The sequence below is a fragment of the Sminthopsis crassicaudata genome, chromosome 3 (genome assembly GCF_048593235.1).
Source record: "Sminthopsis crassicaudata isolate SCR6 chromosome 3, ASM4859323v1, whole genome shotgun sequence".
Lineage (NCBI taxonomy): Eukaryota > Metazoa > Chordata > Mammalia > Dasyuromorphia > Dasyuridae > Sminthopsis > Sminthopsis crassicaudata.
The window spans coordinates 294,419,226-294,431,683 of record NC_133619.1 but is presented as its reverse complement, the minus strand read 5'-3'; positions in this window follow the sequence as shown (position 1 = coordinate 294,431,683).

The window sequence follows — 12,458 nt, the reverse complement described above, 5'->3', positions numbered from 1 at the left end:
TCTTCTTCACTCACTTGGCTGCTATTCTTAATGTATAGGCCTTCTTACCAGAATATTGGAATAGACTTCTAGTTGGTTTCCCAGCTCCCCTTCTCTCCCTTGTTTCAATTCGTCCTTCACATAGCTGCTAAAATAATCTTTGTTAAGCACAAGTCTTATCATACATTTGCTATATGTAAAAATCTACAGTAGCTTATTAATAAAATAACTGAGACACAGGGGTCTCATAGTAGCCACAGGAAATTTTCTTTATTCCAACATCTGGACTTTTGTTTTGATGGCTTGTTTATTTAAAAGATAAAGGAAATGTGGGCAATTATTGTGCTGAGTCAGTCTGAAAGACTCTATTTAAAAAAACTTGTTTAAAGACTTAAAATCCTGAACCTTTGGCATACTCACTGATATCTGAATCTATAACAGTAGCCTCCATGGTGGTGGTTCATACTCCATCTCCTCACTTGAAACGTGGTCCAATCAAAACTGAAGCAGCATTAATTTTACCCCCCACGATTACATGATCGAATCAAAATATCTTTGTCTTTATATGGAAGACATTTAGCCCTTTCTATAAAAAGCTAGACCCAGTTCATGACACTGGCTTCCCAAGCATTTTTGCTTTGATGTTGAATAAACACCATCTAAATTGCAGTTTCCTTCTAAAATCAAGGTGAAATCCTGAACAAGGATTTCTGAGAATGAACAAAGGGCATTCTCACATCAGCTGGGAGGAATTTTTTGCTAGAGTTAAAATGACTGGAATGTTGTAAGCAAGTGACTAACCCATCTCAGATAACAAATTAAAAATAATCATTTTCCCTAAGAGTTAGGAAGAACGGGTTTCAGAGGATGCAGAAGGATAGAAGAATAGGATGCAGGAAAAGTTGGTCCAAAAAGATAGAAAGTTTAAGAGAAAACCATTGAGGAAAAACAGTGGTGTGAATAAAATGAAGTGACTATATGAATAGATGGGTGGATGAATGAATGAATGAAAAAACACTAATTACAGGTCAGGAACTATACTAGAGACTGGATCCCAAATACAAAAATGCCATCAAGGAGCTTTCATTCTAGCCAGGAAAGATGACATATGTCATGCTTATTACCATTCTTAGAGCTGGGAGCGATATGGGGAAAGACAGAAGAATACAAGTATGACAATATAACATGAAGATGGCTAGAAAGCAGCAAAGTGGATTTTAGGACTAGATATAAGGGAGAATTCTTAGCAATCAGGAGCCCAGGACCTCAAGACAGGAGTTGGTGTGCTGGGCAGAAGCCAGAGCCATGAGTCTTGGTTTGAAGCTGGCTAAAACAGTCTGGAATAAGGGAAAAAGAAAGTCTCACCCCTCAAAAGATACTTGGTGCAGAGGCACAATGAAGTCAAAGGAGTGCATCCTTCCGGGAAATAAGATAGCTGGCTTGGTCACCTTTCTTAAATGTAGATTCTGTGATGAACTCTCTGCTCTCTAAAGAGTATTTGATGAAATGTGAGCTTTAGAACTGACGTGAACTTGCAGGATGAAGAGGTTCTTGGGGCATGAGAACTCCAGAGGTAGATGAGATGAATGCCCAGAGTGGGCAACTCAGAGCAAGGGGGGGTGTTTGATAGTTTTAAACCCATAGGATCTTCAAGTTGGGTGATATAGGCTGGGACCAGCAGCAGAAGCCTGGCAAATCAGGCTCAGGAATTTATAAAACTGAGATAAGATTTAATCTTAGATCAGATTGCAGGTTCCCAGCCTAAGCTACCCTGGGATCCGTGAAGAATACATCCTGTCCAGAGAAAGCAGCAGCAAGACATACAAATACAAGAGATACAAATCAGAATCAAGTAAGAACTGGTTGTTCCTTCCAGAACTCTTAATATGATATCTCAACTTCTTGTAAGACTGGAAGAATGAGAAAGTAAAGATTGTTATGATAAAATGTTATTACGGTGCCAGGACTCAAAGCCAGAAGATAATTATTCCAAAGCACATAAAAAGAACACAGCTTTCCCACAAGCTCAACTAGAATTCTTAGAAGGAATGAAAAATGATAAATGGGCTACTTACTATCTCTTTGCTTCAGTTTCCTGACGTATATAATAAGGATAATATACAGGGGTTTGTGGAAACCAGCTTGTATCAGCTTATGAGAACCAAATATTAAATTCTTAGTGTAATGGCAACCTTAGCAACTGGCAACCACTATGAATCAGGCCTTGGTTTGTTTTTGTTGATTTTCTGGTTTTAAGAAAGTAATGGATAAAATATTACTAATGCAAATTAAATTTTAAAACGTGTTGTGTACATCTGGAGAGACAATTGTTAAATATTTTATCAGCATATCATGCAATCTACATTCCAGGTTGTTGTGAGGATCAAGTGACATAACATAGGCATAAAATTTAAAGTGCTATATAATTGCTATTAGTGTGATTATGAAATAATACTACAACAAAGAATTGGGAAAGACATAAAAGCTTTGAAGGAAATACTTGTAATTAACTATATAGTACAAGGAAATATAAAACCTTCCCAGTTAACATACATTCTGAAAATTAAAATTGGTGAAATAGAAGTTAACACTATGAGAAAAATATTAAAATCAAATGACTGAAAAAAATTTATTAGAAAGTGTAAGGTAACTCATATCTAAAACAACTTATCTGGAAAACTAAGGATTTGAGAATCATTGGCCTTTACTGAAAACTGGAAGAAAAAGTCTGGATACATTTCAAGAAATTACAAAAGAAAACTGTCCACATCTACTAGAAAAAAATGGCAAAGTAAAAATAAAATCCACCTGTTAGAAAGACACCCTAAGAAACCCTAAATGAAAACTCTGAAAACCGGTTCTCATAGGAAAAAAATTATTGCAAGCAGAAATAAAAAGTTCAGCTCCTAAGAATTATAATAAGGATCACACAAGATATAATAGGCAACCTATAAAAGAACAGAGAACTTGGTTGTTCCAAGTATAACTATATATATATAGCAAAACAACATACTATAGGGGGAAAATGGATTTTTAATGAAAGAGATAATTTTACAAGTAATCCTGAAGAAAAAATCAAAGCTGAGTAGAAACTTTGACACACACACACATACAAGAAACAAAAACACAAAGGCAGTAATTAATTGTAAGATACTATATAAGGATGATTTTTTTTTCTACTAAGAGATATTTGTCCTGATAAAAGCTGATTATCATCAGGAGGCATAAAAGAAATAGAAGGGCTGGGGTGGTGGTGTTTGATGATCTTTCCTAAGAGAGGGAGAATAAAAAGCAATAGGGAAAAAATTAGAGAAACTAGAAAACTTACACAATAGGAACACACAAGTATAAGTTTATGCAATAGGAAATGGCAAGAAGAGGAGTGGGATTCATTTAAACATGTCACTTAAGGTCAAAAGAGAGTAAAATACCTTATTTTCCCCTTTTTCACACATATTTGCTATCAAAATACATATTACAAGGAAAAAAGGTACAGATAAGAAAATATTTTGGAGGTATTATAACTAAAATAATAAAATAAAGGACTTCATTGGAAACAACCAAAATAAGATTCTGATTAGAATTTTATATAAGTTAGATAGGAGCAGCTGGAAAATGGGCCTAGAGTCAGGAAGACCTGAGTTCAAATCTGATTTCGGACATTATCTGTGTGATCCTGGTCAAGTTACTCAACCCTATTTTACCTCAATTTCCTCACCTGTAAAATGAGCTGGAGAAGGAAATGTATCCAGTATCTCTGACAAGAAAACTACAAATGTGTCACAAAGAATCAGAAATGACTGAACAACAAGAAAAAGATAGTACATATCTCTACTGGTTATCAAATGGGAAATTAAAAGAATATACATATTCTTTTCTAACATTTCTAACAAGAATTTCTAACAAAAATGATCATATTCAGCATTAAAAAAGATCACAGAACAAATATTAAAATATATTCTTTATTGACCACAATGCAATAAATGCAATAAAATTATACTAAATAAAAGGACATTGAAAAAAGGATTTTAAATGATTGGAGATTAAATCTGATCCTAAAGAACTGGTGGTGTAAAAAAAATTAAATAAAAATAATTTTTCATAATTGGAGTGTGTAAGGAAAGGAGGGCATGAATAAAGAAGTCAGAGGAACCAGAATCTCATGAATATCTTATGAAAAGAAGAAAATACACACATACTCACAGAACCTGTTATGCTAAAACATAAAATTTAACAAAGAAATAGAGGCATGTCAGAAGGGAAAGTAACATTTAAGTGTAGAGAAAGAATGATTGGGTCATACAGTTTAGATGAAAGAGTGCTTAGAGGTCATTATTTCAATTCTCTCATTTTATAGAAAAGGCAACTGAAGTCTTTTTTTTTTTTAATATATATATATTTTATAATATTATCCCTTGTATTCATTTTTCCAAATTACCCCCCCTCCCTTATTCCCTCCCCCCGACGACAGGCAATACCATACATTTTACATGTGTTACAATATAGTCTAGGTACAATACATGTGTGCGAATATCATTTTCTTGTTGTACAATAAACATTAGAATCCGAAGGTACATGCAACCTGGGCAGACAGATATTAGTGCTAACAATTTTCATTCCCCTCCCAGTGTTTCTTCTCTGGGTGTAGCTACCTCTGTCCATCATTGATCAACTGGAAGTGAGTTGGATCTTTTTTATGTTGAAGATTTCCACTTCCATCAGAATACATCCTCATACAGTATTGTTGTTGAAGTGTACAGTGACCTTCTAGTTCTGCTCATTTCACTCAGCATCAGTTGATTTAAGTCTCTCCAGGCCTCTCTGTATTCCTCCTGCTGGTCATTTCTTACCGAGCAATAATATTCCATAACCTTCATATACCACAATTTACCCAACCATTCTCCAACTGATGGACATCCATTCATCTTCCAGTTTCTAGCTACAACAAAAAGAGCTGCCACAAACATTTTGGCACATATATGTCTCTTTCCGCTCTTTAGTATTTCTTTGGGATATAATCCCAGTAGTAGCGCTGCTGGGTCAAAGGGTATGCACAGTTTGATAACTTTTTGGGCATAATTCCAGATTGCTCTCCAGAATGGCTGGATTCTTTCACAACTCCACCAGCAATGTATTAGTGTCCCAATTTCCCCACATCCCCTCCAACATTTGTCATTATTTGTTCCTGTCATCTTAGCCAATCTGTATCTCAGAGTGGTCTTAATTTGCATTTCTCTGATCAGTAGTGATTTGGAACACTCTTTCATGTGAGTGGATATAGTTTCAATTTCTTCCTCTGAGAATTGTCTGTTCATATCCTTTGACCATTTATCAATTGGAGAATGGTTCGGTTTCTTATAAATTATGGTCAGTTCTCTATATATTTTGGAAATGAGACCTTTGTCAGAACCTTTGTTTTTAAAAATATTTTCCCAATTTGTTACTTCCCTTCTAATCTTGTTTGCATTAGTATTATTTGTACAGAAACTTTTTAGTTTGATGTAATCAAAATCTTCTATTTTGTGATCAATAATGATCTCTAGTTCTCCTCTGGTCATAAATTCCTTCCTCCTCCACAAGTCTGAGAGGTAGATTATCCTCTGTTCCTCTAATCTATTTATTATCTCCCTCTTTATGCCTAAATCATGGACCCATTTTGATCTTATCTTGGTATATGGTGTTAAGTGTGGATCCATATCTAATTTCAAGGCAACTGAAGTCTTGAGGGGGTCAAGTGAGAGCCCAAATCATGCAGATAGGTAATGGGAATGTCACGGTTTGAACCAGGTCCTTTGGCTCTCAATCCACTGCTCTTGTCATTATATTAGATTACAAATTTAGATATACTACAACCCCTGTCATTTTTCAAATGAGAAAACGGAGGCCCACAAAGATTAAGTGATTTCTCTAAAGTCATACTGAAAGTGGCAGAGCTCAGATTGAAACCCAGGGCCTTTGACTCACAAATCAGGACTCTTTTTTTTTTCCATTCCGTACAGCCCCTATACTGACACAAGCACGCACTTGAATCAAATCCAGACCTCCCATGTGACAGGCAAGAATACTATGACTATGTTGTCAAAGAATCACAGGAAAACAAACTTCAACCTCAGAGAGGATAAAGAGATTAAAAAGAAAAGAAATAGAAGGAAGAACCCCTAATTTGGCTAGATGAAGAGTACAGCAAAGGATCAAGAGAAAAAAAAAAACAATAAGAGAACACAAGCTAGAAAAAGATTTTTTTTTTAAATATGAATAAGAATGGCATGAAATCATCCATATAAAAAGGACAGGAAAATATATTAGAAAGTAGGAACTAATAGGTTCTTTATGAGAGAAACACAAAACAAAAGACAAAATAAATTAGAAGGGAATTATGTCTTAGGTTACGTACAGCAGAAGTAGTAAACATCTCATTTACAACAATAAAAATAGATGTGGCTAAAAGAAATAAACTTAAAGGCACCATTAATAATGAAATATCAACAGTAATGATATCAACTTAATATATGTGCACCAAATGGCTTAACATATAAATATTTAAAGGAAAACTAACAAAATAACAGGAAAAATAGATGAACTTATAATAGTTGAGGACCTCAATGTACTCCCTTTTTAAGTCTAAACAAAGATAAACAAGTCCTGAATAAAAAGGATTATGCATGTTTTTCAGCTATATATTGTGCCTTTATAAAAAAATATATGAACTAGAGCACTGAAATTTCATAAACAAATGCATAACAACAAAAATGCTAAATATTTATCTTTTACTGGCCACAATACACATAGAAAAATATAATCAACAAAGGTCAGGAATAGGGAGACAGCAGTCACTATCCTCATCAGACCTTATCTATAGTATTATGTTTAGCTTTGGCAAATATGGTTTAAGCTAGCTGGAAAATATGTAATGGAGGACATCCAGTATGATGAAGAGCCTTGAATCCATTACATAAAAATCAGTTGAGGAAAACAGACATGTTTATCCTAGAGAATAAAGCACTCACAGAGCCAAGGGGAACAATAAGATGGGGGGAACATAATAATCATCTTCAAGTATTGGAAGGACTATCATATAGACGAGAAATTAAGTCTGTTCTGTTTGGCTTCAGGAATAAGTGGAAGCTGCAATGAGGCAAATTTAAGCCAGATGTCAAGAAAAGCTTCCTAACAACTGTCCAAAAGTGTAATCACCTGTTATTAAGGGAGAGGTCAATTCTCTGAGAGCTTCCACAGCTGTGGATCACAGCATCTGAAGGAATTGCTGGGCAATCTTTGCTGACACAGGTGTTACAGACTAGGAATGAGATAAATTGGAGGCAGAAGGAAGAGGAAAGAGGTCAGACAACGAAATAAACTCTCAGTCAGAGAAAAGCAATTGCCTTTCAGTCTCCTTGGATCATCCTCTCACAAGAGGAGATCCATTCTGAGTTAGATCTCCGGCAGCCACTGTCAGGTAGTTCCCATTTATTTCAGCATCTCTCCCATGTGTTCCAACAACCTGTTTTGAGAGGTGATCAGTTCCTGTTCCTTGGAAGTCTCCAAACAGACACTAGGTAATCATTTGTCAAGTATCATTTGGTGTGGATCTACCAAAATCTTAAGGACATAATGGAAGTAATTATTTAATACGTATTTCTAAATATATATTTCTAAATATTTTTACCAACAATGGAAAAAAAGAAAAGAACAATGAATTGGGCATGAATTTATAAAACAAACACAAAAACAGAAAATTTGAAAATAAAAGATAAAAATTAAAAGCAAATTAAAAACAAAAATTGAATAAAGCAAGAAGTTATTTTTAAATAATAAAAATAATACTATCATAAATGTGGAAATATGTATAGAAGAATTGCCCATGTTTAACATATATTGGATTACCTGCTGTCTAGGAGAAGGGGGAAGAGGAAGGGAGGGAGAAAAATTTGGAACATAAGGTTCTGCCAGGGTGAATGTTGAAAACTCTTTGCATATATTTTGAAAATAAAGAACTATTAAAATAAAATAAAAATAATGCTAGCTAATCTTATTTTTAAGAGAAAAAACCCACATTTCCAAAAACAAAAAAAAATTTTGAATTCACAATAAAACAGAAACATAGACTTAATAGAAATAATTTACTTGGTTGTAGATCATCTTCAAAGTTGCTTGCTTTACAATGCTGTTATTATACATACATATATGTATATATACACATATATATATATATATTGTCTTTCTGGTTCTGCTCACTTCACTCTACATTAATTCATATAAATCTCAGGTTTCTCTGAAATTAACCTTTTTATCATTTTATGGCACAATAATATTGCATAACATTTACATATTGTAATTACTTCAGCCATTCCCATTTTAGAAAAGAAAACCAAAAACCCTCATACTGCCATATACATAGCAGAATGAGACAATAAATTTCCATTTCAAGAAAGTCCATATAATAAATACTATACATTATATTCACAGCTATGCATCTTTTCTTTTCTTCCTTGTGGATTTTCTTCTGTTCTTGGCTGTGTACTTTGCTCCCCTGGGAAGGCTATAATTAAGTGGGGATATGTATGTGTGTGTATACACACACATATGCGCGCACACACACACACACACACACACACATATACACAGATATCTATAATCAGACACAAAATATACACCTACACATTCACAGACATCTATGTAAGACCATCTTATATGCTTATTTATCCTGTTTCTCTGAAAGTGGATGACGTCATTCTTTCCCACTCCCACCTCACCCCCAAGCAATTGGGGTTAAGTGACTTGCTCAGGGTCACACAATACTCTCTTTACCTTTTTAATATGGTTTTGCTTTTTAGAATTACATCTTACTCAGCTCTATCCCAATCTTTCTTTAAACTATCCAATTACTAATGACAATCTTAGATTTCCACTTATAAAACATAAACATTTGTCCTTATTGAGCTCCTTGAAATGAGTCTTTGATATTGGCTTTATATTTTTTCTTGGATCTTATATGTTAAATTTTCTATTAAGTTCAAGATTTGGAGATTATTTTGGGGGGAAAGGTTAGCAAAATAACCCCAGTCTGGAAATTCATAGAATGCTAGATCTTATGTGACTAACTGTTTGTTGCTTGCCATATTTGAATTTTTTTATCACTTGTATTATTTTCTCCTTGATCTGGGGATTTCAGAATTTGGCCATGATTTTCCTGTTGATTTTTTTTCATGGGGTCTCTTTTGGAAGGTGATCAGTAGATCTTTTTTTATTTCTACTTGCATTATGCTTAATAAATTATGTGATTAATTTATCTGCATTTATTTATGAGATTTGTATGTCTAGCATGCTCAATTTTTGTAAAGTATGGGAAGATTTTATTGCATTGTTTGAACATAGTTCTGGTATGGCTAAAATACCAGAGTTGTTGCTTAGAGACAAGATTTTATTGTTTAACTTAAGACATGCAGATTATTCTGACCCCAAAAACCTTTCAGAAATACAAAGCTTGATAAAAGAAAAAAGGAATTTCCTCTTGTTATACATCTCAAACAACCTACAGAAATCATCTGGAAACTACCTCCAAGCTTGTCAGTTAGTTATTGTCTTCTTGCACCTCTGAATCCTATATAATGTGTAACTTCTAGAGCTTCAGGGGGAACAGACCACCTATTTCAGCTCTCCCCTTCATCAGATGATTTAATAAACTTCTTTCTAAAACTTAATTTTAGTTCTGGGCTTATTTGACAATTTTGTTCACAATTTCTGATAATCTGACAATTGATATTTGACTGTCAACCTGAGAAGCCCAAAGGCTTACCTAGACCAAAGATGTTGAATAATTCATGATCTCAGGGTCAAGGCAAGGGGGCAGGACCAGCCTATATAGGTTTATTCTGTACAGCAAGAACCTGAGTAATGTTAGGATTTGGGTAGAACACAATAAAAACTAGGGGTCCACTACTTGAACCATATTATCTGCTGGAAGAGAATCTTTTATTAGCTGTGTTTTATATCTTGTCTTGCCCAGTACCTGTTTAGCTGATTGAGTGACCTTAACAAACCAGTCACTTAACATCAGCCTACCCTCATTCACTTAGTATGACCCCAGGTGAATGAGGGAAGGTTAAACATGCATTAATCATATAAACTATTAACTAGAGTTGAGCATTAGCAGATTGAACACTCATATCCAAAAGAAAGGAACTCCATTTTTAGTCTCTCAGGAAAATTTTTCTTGTGTAATCTTTAACTTTGTTCATAAACTTTGCTGCCTTGGAGATTTCTAGGTGAAAAACCCAGCCAAAGCCATAAAGATAACTATTTTAAAAAACCCAGAGAGTTTAGGATAATGGGCAACATTAATGAAGTTTCATACTTAAAAAGTGTTTTCCCAGCTATTTATAATCTGATGTTAAAGTCTCCTTCCCAATTAGCAGGGACTTACTCCCATTGATGTTTTGATATCTTAATGGGTGATAAAAGTTTTAGAATTGGCACAGGAAAAAAAAATACAAACTTATAAGATATATTTTTTTTTTTTGGTCATTTCAGGCCTGGTCAAGATGGAGTTACAGAGATAAAAGATAGACAAAGAAAGAGAAATTTTTTTTCCTAGTTTATGGAATTATAAACTATTTAGAGAATATATTTGTAACTGAAATATAACAACTTTGCTATAAATTTCCAAAGTATACTTTGAAGATTTTTGTGAATGCTAAATATCTTAGCAAGGTGATGAGCATGCAAGATTGCCACCATAAATCAATCTTTAGAAATTAGCTAAATGGAAGCCGTGTGCTCTATAATTTAGGATGCTGGACTTTGGGAAAACTGAGATTTTTAGTAATACCATTTGTGATTGCAAATCGAGATTTGATCTGATTGAAGTTGTCCTAAAACTAAATTACAATGAAGTCTGATTTAAAGTGAAATGTGTTCTCCTACTTATATAATTGTGATATCTGAGTCTCTCGAGATAGAGCACATTTTAATGAGAAAATACCCTTAATATTTGTCAATAAGACAATATGTTTAGAAACTGCATGACTAAAAAATTGTATAATTGTTTCAAAAGCACTCTATACTAGTTTTTTTTTGTTGTTGTATACAATATTTTTTCAAGTTTTTAAACAATCAATGCAGTTATAATTATCAGGGAAATAATTAACAGGGGAAATATCTTTGTAGCAAATTTCTCTGTAAAGATCGTGTACACACACACACACACACACACACACACACACACACACACACGAGTTATGCCCATTAAAAAAATACTCAAAGGATTTGAGCATTTTTTAAAAGGAAAAAATAAATATCAACTCCATTTTTAAAAAATGGTTCAAGTCATTCATTAGTTTAAAACAAATAAAAATTTAAAACAATTTAAGTAATTTAGAGGAGAAAGTGCTAGGCCTGGAGTTGAGATTTCCTGAGTTCAAATTCAATATCAAACATGTAATGGCTATATGACTTTGGGCAAGTCACTTAACGTTTGTCAGTTTCCTCAATTCTAAAATGGAGATAATAATGGCACCTGCCTCCCAGTTTTGTTGTGAAGATTAAAAAAGATAATATAAATAATGAGCTTTTCACATTGCCTGGCACACAATAGGTGCTTAATAAATGCTTATTCTTTCCCTTCTTAAATAACTCTGAGGTTTTGTCTCCCAGCTATCGGACTGGCAAAGAAAATTTCTTACAAAAAGGAAATGTTATATAATAACAAGCACAATGATAGTTCTTCACATTCATATACCATAATTTATTTAGCCAATCCCCAAATTGATGTGGGCTCCCTTTGTTTCCACTTCTTTGTTATAATTAAAATACTGCTTTAAAATTTTTAAAAATCTCAATTTGTGTTTCTATTACATCTCTCCTTTTTCTGAACTTCACTTCTCTACAGCCTTGTTGTCTTTCTTGACTTTTCATTCCTACTGTATATATAATCAATTGCCAGATCTTACAACTTCGACTTTTACAAAATCTCTCACATTCCCATATAACCCTTTCCCTCCACTCACATAACCATTAACCTAGTATAGGATATCATTACCTCAAGTCTGGACTATTACAATAGCTTTCTGGTAGGTCTCCCTACTTCGTTTTTACTCACTCCATTTAAATGCCAAAGTGACCTTAAAACAGGTATAACGATATCATCCTCCTATTCAACAAACTCCAGTAACTCCTTATTACCTTCGGCATTTCACAACATAGCCCTTTTTATAGATCCAGTTTTCTTTTACTCATAATTCAGGGTTCAAGCCTGGCAAATTTGAAGGAAACTCTTCATTAATGGAGTAGATAACGACATATGGCATACCTAACATTAGGAGTGGAGTTGGTATGAGAGTTTGAGGGAAAAAAAATATATATTTTTCTTTATTCTCTGAATGAGGAGACTTGTGATTACATATTCTTATGGAATCTGGAGTGAAAGAGAAAAACAATTTTGGGAAGCAGAACACATGTAGAAGTCAATACCTTCACATGTC